We start from the raw sequence: 14,647 nt of genomic DNA on the forward strand, positions 1-14,647 counted from the left end.
CCAACATACAAAGAGGATAACTCCTCGCTCATCCAAACAGTCCTACAAAGAGAAAGCTTTGATCTCTCAAAGCTTATCACTCCAGCGGAAGGATCACTACAAGGGGGGTGCAAGACCGTCAAGGTGACTACTCCAAGCGGAAGGAAAATCTCCATCACAACGGGGCAAGGACCGATGTTCGAAGAGTCGTCTGAGTCAGAGTCAGAGTCTCTCCCTACAGAGTCATCTAAGTCTTTAGTTGTAGCACCCCCTCCTTCTATCTCTTCCCCTAGGATAGTTAGCGATCAAGTCCCTGAGGACATATCCCTCTTTGATGTAATGATATCCGAATTTAATAATATGGCTTCTTCTCCTTACTCCTTGTGTTCTCCTTTAACCCAAGATGACGAGCATTGCTTAACTAACAATGAACATGACAAAGAACTTATTAAAGCAATGGAAACACTTGAAAAGAAAACACCGATAATTGAGGAAACTGAGACGATTGATATCTCAAATGATTCAACCAATAAAAGAGAAGTTAAAATCGGATTAACACTTAATGAACAAGAAAGAACCGATTTAATTAACTTGCTTAAAGAATTCATCGATGTATTCGCTTGGTCATATGAAGATATGCCAGACATTAATAAAGAAATAGCTCAACACACCATACCATTAATTCCAGGAATGAAACCTGTAAAACAAAAGTTACATCGAATGAAACCCGACGTAGCTCTTAAAATAAAAGAAGAAGTTCAAAAACAAATAACTGCATGTTTTATCAAGGTATCCAAATACCCCGAATGGGTCGCCAACGTCATCCCAGTTTCGAAAAAGGATTGAAGGGTAAGAATGTGTGTCGACTATCGAGATCTAAATAATGCATGTCCAAAGGACGACTTCCCTTTACCACACATCGATATTCTGGTGGATAACACAGCAAATCATGCACTTCTCTCGTTCATGGATGGATACGCGGGGTATAATCAAATTCTCATGGAGGAAGAAGATATGAAGAAAACAACCTTCATAACACCATGGGGTACTTACTACTACACGGTAATGCCATTCGGGTTGAAAAACGCGGGTGCTACTTACCAACAAGCAGCGACTGCCTTGCTCCATGACATGATGCATAAAGAAGTTGAAGTATATGTGGACGATATGATTGTGAAATCAAAAGATCGCCCAGGCCATCAAATAGCCTTGAGAAAATTCTTCGAAAGGCTGAGAAAATACAACATGAGGATGAATCCATCTAAGTGCGCTTTTAGAGTCACCTCAGGCAAACTTTTGGGTTATGTCATAAGCTCTAGAGGAATATAGATAGACCCAACCAAGATCAAGGCAATCATGTCAATGCCACCGCCCAAAACCGAGAAGCAAATTCGAGGATTTATTGGCCGGTTGCAATACATAAGCAGGTTCATATCAAAATTGACAACAATATGTGAACCAATCTTCAAAAAGCTTAAAAAGAATGTACCAGTGATATGGGATGACGAGTGTCAAAAAGCCTTTGAAAAGATCAAAGCCTATCTCGCAAATCCTCCCGTATTAGCACCAGCACTTCCGGGAATACCTCTTAGGTTGTAATTAACGGTCACCAAAGAGACAATGGGAGCCATGCAAGCACAAGAAGTAGAAGGCAAAGAAAATGCGATCTACTATCTAAGCAAAAAGATGCTCGAGTATAAAGTACACTATACACCACTTGAGAAATTGTGCCTCGCATTGGTGTGGGCCACAACCAAGTTAAGACATTACATGCTCGTGCATACAGTCTTTGTAGTTTCCCGATTAGATCCACTCAAGTATTTATTCGAGAAATCTACACTCAATGGGCGCATATCAAGATGGATAGTCAACTTAGCCCAGTTCGATGTAAGGTTCATGCCACAAAAAGCTATCAAAGGATCTGTGGTTTCGGTTTTTCTAGCAGACTTTCCAATAGAAGACTTGACGCCAATACACGATAACGAATTTACAGAGGAAGACTTGATGGTCACCAAAGACGATACTTGGAACTTATACTTCTACGGAGCTCAAACCAAAAGGGATGTGGCGTTGGAGTATTACTACTATCACCCAAAGAAGAGCATGTTCCAATCTCCATAAAGCTTGATTTCGACGTTACCAACAACGCTGCCGAATACGAAGCATGCGTGGTAGGCCTCGAAACTGCTTTGGCATTGGGAGTGAAAAAGCTACGAATATTCGGAGACTCTTCATTGATCATCAATCAAATCTCTAAAAGATGGAAAGTAAGGAGCGAAATCCTAGCCCCTTAACAAACTTATCTAGAAACCCTCACTAATCAGTTAGAGAAGGTGGAATACACATATCTGCCTAGAGAAGAAAATCAATTTGCTGATGCCTTGGCAAGACTAGCCTAAATGGTTAGGATTCCTACGGAAATCGAGCAAATGCCTCTAACTATAGAAAAAAGGCAGAAACCGGCTTATATTCAAGCTATAGAAGATGATGAAGTGATCCAAGAAGAAAAAGAAGAAGAAGAACCATGGTATACTAATATACTCAACTATGTCACCAAAGGAGAATATACCCTCCCCATGTTGACAAAAGAGCAAAACGAGCATTAAGACTCTTGGCTTCCCAATACGTACTCGTAGACAACGAGTTACACAAAAGGGTACCTAAGGGTCGAGCTCTCTTATGTGTAGGAAAAAAGGATGCTCAAAGAGAAATGAGGATAGTCCACGAAGGAATTTGTGGTACTCACGTAAATGGAAAAATGCTAGTCCAAAAGATAATGCGAGAAGAATACTATTGGACTACCATAAATAGGGATTGTCATCAATACGTAAAAAGATGCCCTAAGTGCCAAATCTACGCTAATTTACAACATGTTCCTCCATCTCTACTCTACACCTATACTTCGCCATGACCATTCTCTACATGGGGAATTGACATCATTGGCAAAATCACTCCCCGGGAACAGGAGGTCATGAATACATTTTAGTGGCAATTGATTACTTCACAAAGTGGGTTGAAGCACAATCATACGCTAAACTCACTACAAAACATGTAACACTCTTTATCGAAAGAAATAGTTTTTGTCGATATGGAGTCCCACATGAAATGATAAATGACAATGGAACTCACTTTCAAGCCGAGTGTGAAGAACTGCTACAAAAATATGGTATTCAGCATCATCATTCTTCTCCTTATAGACCTTAGGCAAATGGAGCAGTCGAAGCGGCCAATAAAAATTTAAAGACTATCATCGAGAAAATGACGGAAAATTACAAGGACTGGCCTGACAAAATTCACTTCGCATTGTGGGGTTATCGCACGTCAATTCGCACATCAACAGGAAATACGCCATTTTCCTTGGTATATGGAATGGATGCCGTACAGCCTGTAGAGCTAGAGATTCCATCTCTACGTATCGCATTAGAGAGCAAGCTTGATGAAGTTGAATGGACTAGGGCAAGATATGAGGAGCTAATTCTACTTGATGAAAAACGACTAGAAGCTCTACATCATACTCAATGCTATCAAACTCGTATGGCTAGGCATTTTAATAAGAAGGTCAAGACAAGAAACATCAAAGTAGGAGATTTGGTGTTAAAAGCATTAAGGAAAAATGTTTTAGATCCAAGGGGAAAATTTAGGCCTAATTGGTCTGGACCCTACGTTTTCAAAACAATCTTGTCAGGAGGTGCAGCAAAATTAACTGACATGGATGGCAATGAGTTCTCGAACATGACAAATCTTGACCAACTTAAAAAATACTACCCATAATCATTTGAGTAGGACACTCAAGAGAGCTATGTTTGGCCTGATTCCTTAAGAAAGGATACGTAGGCAACCCTTTACGGGTGCGACCACTTTATTTTTTTAAACCTCGCATCCCAAACTTAATAAAAAATTCAACAGAAGATCGATGAAACATCGGTGTCACAGAAACAGTTCTGGTGCTAGCCGATGAACCTTAGCGCCAGACGACAGCCTCTGTCGCCTGACGCCAGACTGCCGCAGCTGGCCCCAGTCGTAAAATCGCGGCGCCAATTTTCTGTACACTATCTGGGAATATTTCGGTGTTTTTCGGAATATTTTCGACTTTCGTACTCAAAAAAATTTCTGGAAATTAAATTTTCGGTTTTCATTGCTTTAATAAATTAAATTTAAAGGAGATAATTTAATTAACAAGCTGGAATTTCATTAATAAAATAAATTACATTATTGATGGAATTTAAATAAAGCCTAAATAAATTAACTTTGAATTTAAAACTAAGTCTAATTATTGAAAATTAAGCAATGCTCTAATCTTTTTTCTCTTTCTTTGCTCTCTTCCAATTCTTATCTGCGTCTTCTTCCTCATCCATAACTTTAGCTAGTAGGCATCCTTTAGAAGATCTACATTCAATTTTGGAGTAAATAGTCTCCCCCTTAGCTAGGACCCTATGTTTCTTCTCTGCCCAAGCCTTCTTCTCTGTAGTGTCAGCTTTCCTTTTTCCTTTATCTTTCGTAGAGCTTTTCTTCTTAGGCATTGTAGGAGTTTTGAACTCAACTCTTTCACCCAAGCGTTCCTTAACAGGAATCACTTTGTCACCTAGACGACTCTTCACATCAATTTTACTCTGATTTTTCTTTATGTCCTTTGAAGGTTTCTTCAGAAGCCACTTCTTCACATCATTGGGCAAGGAATAGGGAACCTTTTGGGTAATCACTTCCCATAAAGGTCTAGCGCTCCAATAATCATCAAATCTATCTACTTCTTGAGAGACAGGAAATTCATAGGGACGACGAAGATCCCCGGAAGGAATTGTTTGAAGTAGGCAGTACTATCTTTTTACCCTGCATGGATAATAAAAAGTCATTCGGGACAAGCTTGGAAGACGGCAGAAAAGTTGCTTGTTAACACCAACCATCTTTTCTATTTTCCACCAAGGGATGACCCACTTGATGGCAAAATTGCAAGACCCGAAGACCTTCTTCCATTCATGGCGCCCTATCTTAGAGAAGCGTTTCTTCCTTCTCACAAAACAGTTTGGAGTGTACTTCTCAATATTGTCTGGAGGACTAATTAATTCTAGTCTTTCCATCGGCCACATCTGTAAAAAAAAATTCAATGCAAATAAATTATTATTACTATACAAAAATATGTTTTTGATATCTGTAATTAAAAATATTATTTTTCTACCTGTAATAAAATTGGAGAGCCCCGAAAAGGTGCCTTTGGATTTTTCTTTAATTCGTCAAGACTAAGCATAGTCTCTCCAACTATCAACGACATTGGATTTCTCCCAGATTCAATCTGCTCCAAAACAGTTGATATAATTGCTTAACCCTCATTAGTTTTACCGCTAGTGAGAAGATATTGATTAAGCATGCAAAAAAGAAAAGCCCTTCTTCTATAAACATGAAAAGACTCAGAATAAGGTCTATCAATATAATGGCGAGCAAATTCTTTCAAATTAACTATTCTACCATCTACTATTTTTGTTAGATCTTTATCTTTTAAATTGAAGAAGCGTTCAAAATCCTTATAATAATATTCGTTTATTCTAGGGATTACTACAAGATCTAACGCAGGGAAGCCTAAAATAGCACCGAATTCTTCCGGCAAAAGGCTAATTTCATCATACCCTAGTCTAAAACAATGAGTATCCAAATCCCAATATTCTAGGGCGGTATTAATAAAGTCTACATCAAGATCTACCCCTTTGACACCATAAATACCCCCCATGTGAAAAACATCTAACTCTTTTCTCTCCTTGGCAGTAAGAGACCGACACCATTCATGAGTGAAGTTGGTAAAACTTTTAGAGACTAGAGACATGATTATTATTTTTTCAAAAGCTAAGAATATATTTGATCTGCTGAAATTATGAAGAAAATCGGCTGGACAGGGGGCTATTTATACACAAAATCGGCGCAGTTTTAATCAGGATAGGATTCAGAGTCAGCGCTTATCAGTGCCAGACGCCAAACATCGGCGCCTAAAGCCAGAGCCTGGCGCCAAACGCTAAGTGTAGCGCCTGGCGCTAACCCAAAACGCGTGGCGCCAGGTGGCGCTAACGCGTCTTATCATACGAGCTTTCCAAAACCGCGTTTTTTGGCCTGATTCGAGTCTGACCAATGACTTTACGGTCTTTTATTCTTTTTTTTTTTAATACCTTTTTCCTAAATTATATTTATTTTCCTTCTTCTTAATTAATATAACTATTATATTAATTATATTATTTTTCGGATTTTATTTAGACTTAACTTTTAAGTTTTTATAAATTCAATATTTTTTACTCTTTTTTTCATTTTTTCTTTTTGGGGGAGAAAGTCGGATACCCTCCATCAATAATAAAAATGACGGAATTTTTGCGCAAAATTAATTTTCACAATTCTTTGCACACACAAACATGCACATTAAAAAAATGAAAAAATGATAAATAATAAATAAATTACTGAATAAACTCATAAGTAATATGTATATACAAGCATGTCTAAATAAAGAGTCCAAATAGAGGCAAAGTTCTATCAAAGTCAAAATAAAATAAAAAAAGCACAGGAACAAACTACGGCGCTGGGGGACGTACACCCATCATCTCATAAAACTGCACCATACGAGGAGTAACCTCTCCACTAGCTCCATCTCCAGCTCCAGCTCCGGTCTCCTCGGGAGGTGGAAAACTCAGCACAGGACCCGTCCACCCAAGATCAACCTGAGGCTGAGGTTGCGGAGGCTGCTGCGATGACGAGCCGACCTCGTACACACTACCTCTAAGAGCCGAGGTAGCCTCTCCCTGGCCTACCGGCGCGGCATGTGCACCCTCAGATGAAGAGCCTGAGCCCTCTACCGCCTCGGCGCGGGCAACCTTAGAACGACCGCCTCGACCGCCAAAACTAGTGCGGCGACATCTCGAGCTAGACCTCGCCGGCTCCCTCCGCACCTCAGGTCTCGTATAGGTACGAGAAGGAATGGGCTGACCCTGCAAAAGAAACTAAAATAAAAAACAAGCAAAATAAAAGCAGTTGTGCAAAAATAAGAAGGGAAAACTACCTCCTGAACGGCGTCGTCGCGACGACATGTAGCCACGTTCCTCAATCGAACGAGTTGGCTCTGGAAGGCATCTATGCACCGTGCTATCGCCGTGACCACCTCGCGCGAGAACTGTCAAGAAAATAAAGTCAGTAAAGATGCATAACATATATGGACAAAAGTTGCAAATAATTAAGCTTACTCGAGTCTGATGGCGAGGAATCGACCGCTCCACGAAACGCTCACCCTCAGGAGCCGAAGGGATCATCTCCTCAATCGGCCCGTATGTCCCCTAATAATGAATGGACATACGAGGTGACACGAACTCAGTAGGATCACCTTGACAAAAGCAAATCAAAGTCAACAAATAAAATGTTACTTGGGGGCTACTTAATGAAAGGTAAAAGCTGAAAATCATACCGCCGCCTCCTCAGCCAGTACAGGGACTGGAGCTAACAACGACAATAGCTCCTCCTCATAGCACCGCCCAGGGATCATATAAGATCACCAAGGGGTACCAGCTCTCTCTAACATGCTCACCAACCTTGCGGCGTTGAACATGTGACGCGGTGGAGGAGCGGGAACGACAAAGGTGTCCAAGGAATGCTGGATAGCAACTCTCTCTCCAAGATACGCGATCGCTCCATATGTCCCCACGAAATAGCGACGCTCAGCAGTATACTGCGTGGCTAGCCCAGGGGCAACCAAGTCGACCCACGGCCAGTACAACACGTCAGGCTCCTGCAAAGAATGCCTATTAGATAAAATCTATCAAAGGTAATGCGAAGTGCTCAAATATGTAAAGAACCATACCGAGATGATCCAATCTCGGACATAGGCAGTGGACATCCCAGCGCGGCGGCTTCCCCAGGAAGCACTCACTGGAAACCTGCGCGGCAACGGTCTCACCGGCGCAACAGAGGGAAAGTACTCGTAGAACCAGATCTACAAAAGGCAAAAATTATAAGCAAGTGCTAATCAAAGTTTAGAGCTAAACTCTATGGGAGATAGATTATTCCTCTACGATCCTCCAAAAGCAGGATAGAGCGACGTTCCCCGTGAAGGACCGCTGTCGACACGAGTCTCGTAACGCTCGGATGAAGTCATCATAGGCCAAGCTGGCCCAATCATAAGTCCCGATCAAGTGTAGATCACGGACTGCGGGCAGGTAGTAAAGCAGAACTCTACTACCCTTGTCAGGGGAGAACTGAAGTGTCTATTTTATATAGTATTTAACCCCCGTTCCATGATCATAATTAGTAGTGTTTTTGGCTCTTTAGAGCCACTTTTATTACTAATTGGTGTTTTCTAGTGTTTTCGTAGATTTGGTTGACTTTTGCAGGGATTTACACTTTTGGAGTATTTTCCCGAGATATTTTGGAGCAATCCAAGCACTGGAGAAGCACGACCAGATTTTATAGCCTAGGGCCGGTTAGAGCCATCGAACCTGTGATTAAGGGCTCGGTATAGGTGATACCGGAGCATTTGGATTGAGTATTCAAGACCCGAAGAAGAAACCCAAATTGGCCCGAAGAATTGGAGCCCAATCGTAGTCCAATTAGTGGCCCAAGAGAGCCGCCGGGCCAAAGAGGCTGGCGCCCGGAGGCGCGCCCGGCCGGGCGGGAGAAACGAAGGTCGGCGCCCGGTGACGCGCTCGGCCGGGCGCGAGAGTTTACCTGAAGAGCAAAAAGGCGCGCCCGATCGGGCGGTGCCTCGTCCGATCGGGCGCGTGTAAATATTAGGAGTTAATTTTGTCGTTTAAGTTTGTTTTAGTTTAGGATTTGTACGGAGTATAAATACTCATCCGTAATACGATTTTAGGATCTTTTTACTCTTTCTTTACCCTCTTAGTTGTTTTCTTAGATTTTCTCTCTCATATACTTTTGTTCTTAATCCATTCTTAATTCCAGATTTGTTTGGTAACTATTTCTCTTCTCTTAATCTTAGTTGTTTATTTTATTCCTTTAATCATGTCTTGCTTTATTGCTTTGATTAGTTTAGTTTCTATTATGTGTGAGTAGTTTTCTTTCTAGGGTTTATGGGGATCCATAAATAATATGAAGGGGTAATTTATTGTTGTTAATTATCAATGCTAGATTAATTTCCTATTGATTGATGTAATGCTCTGTGACTAGATTAGGCCTGATCTTTTATGCATGAGTTTGACAATATTGATTTGAGATTCGACAGATGAGAATTGAGGTTTAGGTCTAGTTTCAATAGGCAGGTTAATTTATAAATGGTTAAGTCGAGATTCGAAAGAGGAGATTTAATACCGATAAATTAATTGTGTGATTATAATACGTAGCGAAATCCCTTTATAATCTGATTAATGTATGCATTGATGAATGATTATTATATTCTACCCTGGAATATTATTTATTGGTGAACCTATGCCCTAGATCCTTTTATTCATTGTTTTCTCCCTATTCTTAACCTCCGTAGTTTAGTTTATTATTCAAATATATATATTGCTTACCTCATAATCTAGATTGTATTAGTTAATTAGGAATAGAAAGACTCGTTTCTCTGTGGATTCGACCCTACTTCCCTGTCTACATTAGTTAGAGGATTTAGGAATTACTTTTGATTTAGGGATACGACTTTACCCTGTCAAGAACGTCCCTGACAGCAAGATAAGTACAAAGATGCGCACCCGCTGCTCTCGGGTGGTCGCATCATCATCAAAAGCCACCGCTAGAGTCGAACGGCGAATCCCCTTCGCACTGAACTGGGTCGACTCTACCTCAGCACGAGCCTGAATAGCAATCGGACCCAAGAGCTCCTTGACCTCGGGAGAAAAGACGCTGATCTCGTTGTCAAACGACAGCGCAACAGAGCTAAACTCCAGTCCCGTAATGAGACTAAAGTCGGTCGGGGTGACCATCATTTCACCCCAAGGAAAGTGGAAAGTGTTGGTGGTGTCCCAAAAGAAATCCACCAGAGCACGAACCACATGGTGACCCCCGCTAGAGGTAATCATGGCCTCTAAGGTCTCATAAAGCGCGGCCATTCCGCAAGACTCCAAGAGAAGTCTCGCCTCTCCGTCATTGCCGATGTACATCTTGTACAGGTCGCCCAAAGTATCGCAACCTGAACCATGGCAGCGCGTCCTACCAACTGTGATATCCCGTTGCATCCTCTCAGAAATGTGGTGGACGGGAGAGAAGTACAGAGTCCGCTCATCCCACTCAAGGAGTCGGCCGAGAGAAGTGGACGGATCGACATCGTCCTCTACGGGCTCGTGCTCCCGTCGAACGTCTCGGGACCGTGAACCCGAACCTCGTTGTCTAGCCATGCTACATTGTGCAAAATCATCATAAATTAAGGTTCTATAGTATCTAAGGTTCGCCTAGCCGCATGATACTATGTTCGCAAAAAACAAAGTACGTAGTACTAAAACAGAGCACAAATTCAAATTGAGCATATACAAAATTTTTCAAGCATTCAAACAATTTCTTGCAATACTATAGTAATTATTGTGACAAATTGGACAAGAATTGCTAGCAAAAACATCAAGAACAAGCCACATTGTCTTCCCGACCTTAAGAGGTCCAACAATGGTGATTTGTTTGTTTCTTCACCAAATTGAGTCAAACAAGTCTCAAATTACTCCCAAGGAAATATATAAACATAATCAAGCAATTTCATGGCATAAAATTTGACAAACAAAGAGAACGTTAGTTTGTAGTTCTTTTTGTCTCAGAGAACGTTAGTTCTTTGAGGCAAATCTCATATTTGCTTTTAGTTTTTTTTGTTTATGCCCAGGTGTAGACACCCATTTGTGTCCCCCCAAAACCAAACCCATTGATGAGTACCTTTCGCGTCGAATCATAATCGAATGAAGTGAAAGTGTGGAAAGTCTAGTGTTGCGGATAGTTTTAATTTCTTTTCTCTTCTCTCTGTTTTTTGAAAAATTATTTTAAAAAAAATAGTCAATCTAGTTTGGTTGGTCCATGATATGGGTCCAATAGTGGTGTAGTTGGATAGGGCTTGACAAGAGCTTTCCAATGATATATTATAAGCCCAATTCCAACGAATATCGAGGAAGTTCTGGCCAATTTACTAAACTGGGCCCGGTTTGAGCCTTATATACGGCCCAATGATCTAGGGGAGGACCTAATATGATTTACGGCTATTTCACTAAATGCCACTGAGCACTTTAAAAATTCACCAAATGCCATCGGACTTTTCAAAATTCACCAAATGCCACCGAGTTTTTAAAAAATTCACCGAGTGCCATTAATGACTAACGGTAGTTAACTCCGTTAGTCATTAAGGCTAATTATGCCACGTGGTGGCTTATTATTGGTTGCTTATTAAATTAGTATATTAATTACTTAATAAAAAACTAAAAAAAAATAATAATAACCACCCACCCACCATGACTTAACCCGACCACCGGCTATCACTGCCACCACCATATCCCCACCTCCAACCAATCCCCACCGCGGCGGCGACCCACCCCTGAACAACCGAGCCGGCGACCCAGCCTTGAACAACCGCACCGCCGGCGACCCAGCGTAGCCAGCCCGCATCGACAACGCACCCAGCCGATTCGCAAACTCTCCTTCTCCCTCGAAAATCCCTCCCCTCACCACCGCCGACGACCAAAGCCCCCCTCCCCACGCCGGAGAACCCAAATCATTTCAGCCCCTCCGAGCTCCACCCTTTCAACCACCACACCGGAACCCTAAATTAAAATCCCCAAAAATCGAAATCTAGGGTTTCGACACCTTAAACCCCAATATCGATTTCCCTAAATTCGTAACCCCCTCCACTCCATCCCTCCTGCTCCGACGAACCCAAACCACCTTTTTCCCTCCCATCTCCACCCCCTGAACCACCTTGCTTAAAATCGAAAACCAAATTTGGTTTTCGATTTTGGAGATTTCGTTTTTGGGGTTTTATTAGGGTGTCGAGGATGGGTGTTTAGGGGGGGAGTGGATGCAGATGGTAGGGGGCATAGGGTCAGGGGGAAGGGTGGCCGCCGACGATGTTGGTCGCCGGTGGGGGTGGAGGCAAGGGGTTGGGCTGTCGTAGGGGCGGTGGTGCGGTGGGAAGATTTGACGGGGTTCATTTTTTTTATAATTTTTTTTTTTATAATTTTTTTGATAAATAAAATAATAATAAAATGAACCAATTAGAATATTCCACGTGGCATAATTAGCCTTAATTACTAACGGAGTTAATTACCGTTAGTCATTAATGGCACTCGGTGAATTTTTCAAAAACTCGGTGGCATTTGGTGAATTCTGAAAAGTCCGATGGCATTTGGTGAATTTTTAAATTACTCAATGGCATTTGGTGAAATAGCCGTATGATTTATCATTCCTAATGCAATTAGGAATGGTTTTAGTCTTCTATATTCTTCTAGAAGGTTCTTTTCATTCCTAATTCAATTAGCATTGACAAATTGACTTTTATTGACTTTTCAGAGTTTTAATTAAAATCAAAGAGAATTTTTGAGGAAAAATACGATTTTATCCTCCTGTACGGCAAAATTTATCTGATTTTAGAAAACGCGTCAAAAACAGGGTTAGCGCCTAACGCCAGGCATTGGCGCCTGGCGCTAAGCCTGGCGCTAGCATTGGCGCCTGGCGCTAATGTTGGCGCCTGGCGCTAATGTTGGCGCCTGGCGCTAATAAGCCAGCGTTGGCGCCAACTCTGTTTTAGGTGCGCCAATGCTCTGTTTTGATAATCTTATCTTTTTGGCTTATTTTTCTATAAATAACGTCATAAAAACTCCGTTTTCATTCACCTACAACGAGTTTTCAATTCTCTCTCATTCTCTTTAATCATTCACCAACTCTCATCAAGTTTCTCTTTCTCTCTCTCTTTTTCTAAACTTGCTTTTCAAATACAAAATTCCGCATTCATTAGATCTAGAAACACCTAGCCATATTCGAAGTTGCCTTCGCCCTAGACGTGAAAGGTTTAATTTCTGAGGGTTTGGTCCCAAATCTCTATTTCAATTATTTAATTTAATTGTTTGTTTATTATTTTCCTTGAAGTTACTAACGTGTGTATTTTGTTATTAGAAAGAGGTATGAAGCATCAAAGTAAGTGCTTTAATGATTTTAATTGACATTATGATGTAGAAATCATGTTTAAATTGTTATTATGATATTCCTAGTATCATGTTTAGGGAAAAGGTTATAATACCAAATATGCTTATTATGATTCCTGCGATGTCTCCTATGTTCTTCCTAATATTTATGATTGTTAGTATCATGTTAGGGTTAAAGATTTGATTTTTATTGCTTAGTGACATGCTAGGGTTTGTTATTAATCTTGTTAGTATCATGCCTAGGATCTTGCTATTTTTATTATGCTTTAACATGACTTATGATTATTATTATGATTAATATGATTGTTATTATGATGATTATTGTTATGATTTATGATTATGATAATTATTATTGATTATTATTATGTTGCTTGATATTCATTGTTATTGCTTGATCACACCTTTTATGCATGTTTAAAGGGAATTTGTACTTGTAATCACGCTTAATAAGATAATTAATAATCTTGTTTAGGGTTAATTATGATTATAATTTCAAGTGATCGCCAATAATAGTTTATTTGTGCATTAATATTCAACCAACATAGATTGAACAGGTTTAGGGTGAATCCTATTGATTGCATGTTAGTCAGAAAGCGCACATGAATACGATCTGAATAAAGTAGAGGCCTATTATTAGGGCAGGTTCAATCTCTTTTAGGTTGGATTTGTACCTTCATCCCCGAACCCTTATTTGGTTCTAGACCTTATGGAGTTGACGATCTCTTGGATCGTTAAGGGGTGTAACCTTCACCCTGTGAACGGTTTACAAGTTCCTAAAACTTGTTGGCGACTCTTTTGCTCTTTCTTCTTCCCTTTTGGACGCCACTGTACTTTAGTGTATTATCACAGTGGGGTTCAAGCTAAGGGATTAACGCTTGAAATTATTCCCTACACCAGGTGTTCCAGATCAGGGTACATCCCATTCGATCCTGAGATCGAACGATCTTTCCATAAACAGAAAAATCTTTACAAGCAAATCCTGGCGGATTCTGGTGATAATAATAATCACCGAGACCCTCCAACTGGTTCTAGCGATTCAGAGGTATCATCTGATCCAGAATCAGAGATGACGGCTCCAAAGAAGCTTAGTGATTACTCACAACCCAAGCTCACAGATTTTCCACATCTCACTCCCACTCCAGCTCTTGATGGGGTACAATTTGAAATTAAACCCCAATTTATAACGACGATAGAGAGGAAGCAATTTAGTGGAGCCAAGGGTGAAGACCCAAATCTTCACATTGCCGACTATTGTCAATATTGTAATACCATCAGGCAAGCCGGGGTCACACAAGACCAAATCAGGGAGATTCTCTTTCCCTTCTCTTTAACTGGAAAAGCTAAATTGTGGTTTAATGGCTTAAATAGAACTGCACTTGGTATAACTGACTGGGAAACTCTTGTTTTGAATTTTTATAACAAGTATTATCCTGCAGAGAGAACAGCCGTACTACATAGTGCGATTCAGAACTTTGCCCAAGAAGCCGATGAATCTTTATATGAGGCTTGGGAGAGGTTCAAGGACCTACAAAGAGAATGCCCCCATCATAATTTAGCACAATGGCAGTTAATCCAAGCCTTTTACAATGGCA

The 14,647-nt window shown here is 40.8% G+C and overlaps 1 non-coding gene across 1 annotated transcript; it reads right to left on the reverse strand.

The window, feature by feature from the left end:
* Positions 1-14,502: 14,502 nt before the first annotated feature.
* LOC145629656 (small nucleolar RNA R71) lies at positions 14,503-14,609 on the reverse strand. The gene has a single exon (XR_014111815.1). It is a non-coding gene; the product is annotated as a small nucleolar RNA R71 (small nucleolar RNA).
* Positions 14,610-14,647: the final 38 nt, after the last annotated feature.

Source organism: Chenopodium album, chromosome 4, assembly GCF_948465745.1.
Source record: "Chenopodium album chromosome 4, dcCheAlbu1.1, whole genome shotgun sequence".
Classification (NCBI taxonomy): Eukaryota; Viridiplantae; Streptophyta; class Magnoliopsida; order Caryophyllales; family Amaranthaceae; genus Chenopodium; species Chenopodium album.